Below are 4,271 nucleotides of genomic sequence, written 5' to 3'. Positions count from 1 at the left end.
TAATTTTCCTCTATTCTTCTGATTTGAAAGTGTACCAAATTTTTAAACGAGGGAAATAAAAATCTTCAAGATTAAAATTAAGGTGATTTAAAATCTAAGAGATCTAGAGAGCTCAGAAAAATTCACCTGTGGTCCAAGTTAGTCGAAAATATTAAAATTCTCGATTATCTCGCCCTATTTAGCGAACTCGAAAAGATTCCTCTCTCACTTTCCGAACTCACCAAAGTTCTACGCGAAGACAAACGTTAATCTTGGTCAGAGTTCGAATTCGGGGATCGAAAGGCTGCGAAGGAGGGTCAGAGGGAGGGTTGTCGGCGGGCAGAAAAAGAGGAAAAGTTAGGGGAGGAAAGTTAGGTGGAAGAAGCAAGAGGTGGTCAGGTTGGGGTGCCAATTTGCGATTCCACGCAGCAAGAAGGGCGTGGCGGGCTCGCGCATGGGGTGGCTCGCTCGTTTGCGCGACATTGTCGGGCAACCCTAACCTTCTGGCTGCCCCTGCCATCTTTCTCTCTCGGCGACCCTAACGCGAGCTAATCTCGTAATTCTCTTATGTGGATGAAAACCAATGAACCCGTCCTTGAAGACCGTGGCTCGAGAAAACGACGTTTACGAGACCAAACGAAAGGGACAATATCAATCCGTTTTCGTGAATTGATACAAGGAGAGAGGGGAATAGAGAACGTAAATTGATTATTAAGATGTTATTAATGAACTATCTGCCTGCACCAAGAGCAGAGATTCTTTTTTTTTTTTATGAGATAGTGTTAAGTATTCATATTTCTTCACTATCGTATAATATTAATTCCTAATGAGGTGTTCTTTTCCAAGTTCCCATTCATTAGTACGCAACAAGTTAAACGTTCTGTATTCTCGTAATAATTTACAAACGAGAGCGTTGAAGAACTGTTTAACGATCAATCTGTGGATATTTTTAATACACCTGGTACATGTGAAGAATATTTTATTATTCAATTCGAATTGCTAATTGCAAAAGTCGACAATGTAATGGTTTCAATTCTTGTGCTAAAGGTACCAGTGTAAATCTTTTCTTTTAAAATACACTACAAGTACGACTGAGACAATTTAATTTTCCTCAAATCAACTGTGTACGGATTAAACGTGATTTTCTAAATCATGGAAGTCGATAAAATGACGATTAACGACGCTTTCGTATAAATAATACTTTTAAATTTAATTTAATAAATTAATTAAATTCATAAATTAAATCGTTCAACCTTTTCGATATTTCCCAAAGGAAAATATAAATAAATAGTTTTCTAAATCGCGGAAGATCTATTAAATGAAAATTAACGGGTCTATCGTATAAATAATACAGTATATTCTCCACAAGTGTCAGACCGCAAGGAACCTAAACCTGACACTCGTAGAGTCAGGGACTACGTTTTCGAGCCTCGCGCCCGCCATTGTAGTTTGCCGAACGTAGACAAGGACAGCGAATAAAAGATAGGCATGAAACGTGAATCGGAGCAACCAAGCGATTTAGATATCAACTTTTTCAATTTTACGTTTTTTTACCCCGAAATTTTTCTTAACATATTGATGAGATTTTTCTGATGAAAATGACATAAAACACGACATAATTTGAACAACATTTACTTATTAACACGTTCACTGTCGCGCCAGATTTACAGGTTGCTGTCAGGCGGCCACAAGAAAATACATTTTAAGCATAGGATTATAGTATTATGCTTTATAATTTTTTTTTCAATTGAAAATAACGTCTAGCTAGCTATGACGTTCAAAATTTTTAGTTGACAACATTTATTTTATTTTAATTATTCTAAACATTTGAGGCACTCCAGTCACTGATAACCACCATGGCCATATCGAGGAAACAATCTAACGTTAAAACTTATTGAGTGATTAATTTAATTTCATAATATATCGCTTTAGCGAGCCACCGTTTGGTTGCCAATTGTTTAGCACATAGAGTCGGCCTACCTCCACATCAAGAAAAAAATGTAGGTTCGATTCCACAAGTGTCAGTAAAATGTAGGGTCGATAGCAGCAGAAAAGCTGCTAAACAATTAGAATTAAATGTAACGATAGAAATTATTGCAATAATGCGTAATGCAATTGAAAAATTGAAAGAATCAAAAGAAAAAACGCGAATTCGTATCTTTTTCGATTCTAGAATATAAGAAAATTTGAATAAAATACGCGACGAGAATTGGGGAGAAGCATAAGTTAAACGCGTAAAAATATTCAATAATAAACGAACTAGGGATGAAGCTATTATTTCAATACGCGATGCACTGACTCTAGTATTTACTAAAATTCAAAAATTCTCGTATAAATTCCGAAAATAGATTATTAATTACGGTAAACTACTGAGACGGTTTAATTTAGGGTGGGCATAGTGCACTCGTTCCAAATCATCTCACAATATACAATAATAAATCAACTAACTACTTAACATGCAATTCATGCAAATTCCTTGGATGGTAAATTATTAGTAAACAAAATAGCAAGTCATAAAATAAATTCAATATCAGAGAAAATATATGAAAAATACTGAAAGAAAAATTTCAAATTAATTTCAAATATTGATGGTTATACTGTAACGAAAAAGCAACCTCTCAAAGTCATTTCAATATCCTATTCGACAAGTCTGAAGAACAACGATGACTAAAATTCAAATGTTTATTTCCCTAAACCTTCAAAATAATTTCGAAATATTTTATTCGAAGCGGAGTATTCCAAGTCAGTATCGATAATTGAAGAAATTATTTGATTGTATTTAAAAGAACCGAAAGGAGAATATTTAAAGTCTGATATTAAATGTCTAGCAAGTACCAGTAATTGGTAAAATGATTTATATTTGTTTTAAAAGGAAAATTTCTAATAGGTATTAGTTAAAATGAATTGTTATTCAGTCTATTGTATTGAAATTCTAATTGATTCTAATGTATACAAGTGTTACAAGAAGGCTGAGTGTGTACAGGGTGGACACTGACTCTAGTATTTACTAAAATTCAAAAATTCTCGTATAAATTCCGAAAATAGATTATTAATTACGGTAAACTACTGAGACGGTTTAATTAAGGGTGGGCATGGTGCTGCTTTAGTTTGAAATGATTTATAAACACATAATTAACAGAGGAAAAACCGTGAAACGGCAAAACGTCTACATTCTAATTGTTATAACATGTAAACAGAACTTTAAATTTAGTGTAAACAGAAAAAATATATAATACAATTTATTTCACGGTATTGCAACAAATAAACGTTGAATCAATATTTAATTCGTATAAAAACAATTATTTAACGTAATAATTTTACCTTCACTATGGCTATTTTTAATCTACGACCACAGGTCAACCTGATTTCTAATCCTTACGAACTTTAAATTCAGTCTAAACTGAGAAAATATATAATACAATTTATTTCACGGTATTGCAACAAACAAACGTTGAATAGATTCTTAATTCGTATAGAAACATTTATTTAAAATAATAATTTCACCTTCACTATGGCTATTTTAAATTTACGACCAAGGGTCAACCTGATTTTTAATCCTCCGAACTTGATTTCACAACGAGAAAGTAATAAGATCGTTGAAACGTACTTATTTGTCAAAGAAACTTGCAAAAATGTATAAATAATAATATGTAATGTTTTAACAAATTTTTGGAAGTATAAATTAATAATAAAATTGTGAAAATTAATAAATTATACGTTATTATAACATTAATAGAATTATGACTAAACCGAAGTTCGAAGTCGAGTATTTAAAGTCTGATATTACGTGCCTAGCGAGTGCCGGTAATTGTTAAAATTTGTTTAATAATTAGTAATAGAAATTCTAATTGATTCTAATGTATACAAGTGTTACAAGAAGGCTGAGTGTGTACAGGGTGGACATAGACTAGCTAGTAGCCCCCGACCACTCTATTCACATCTCAGAACCTTCAGGTCAAAATACGCCGCGAAGTGTCTAGGGCCCAGTATAAAGGGTAAATGATTTCGCGGGACATCGGCGGGTCCTTATATACCTGGTTAATACTTATTGAGTGATTAATTTAATTTCATAATATATCGCTTTAGCGAGCCACCGTTTGGTTTTTAATTGTTTATCACATAGAGTCGGCCTACCTCCACGTAAAAAAAAAATGTAGAGTCGATAGAAGAAGAAAAGCTGCTAAACAATTAGAATTAAATGTAACGATAGAAATTATTGCAATAATGCCAAAATGCAATTGAAAAATCGCAGAAAAGTGTGATATAAATGTTGGATAAGTGAAATATATAAG

The sequence above is a fragment of the Habropoda laboriosa genome, unplaced genomic scaffold (genome assembly GCF_001263275.1).
Source record: "Habropoda laboriosa isolate 0110345459 unplaced genomic scaffold, ASM126327v1 scaffold57, whole genome shotgun sequence".
Lineage (NCBI taxonomy): Eukaryota > Metazoa > Arthropoda > Insecta > Hymenoptera > Apidae > Habropoda > Habropoda laboriosa.
The sequence above is the reverse complement of the archived record's forward strand: the minus strand, read 5'-3'. Positions refer to the sequence as shown.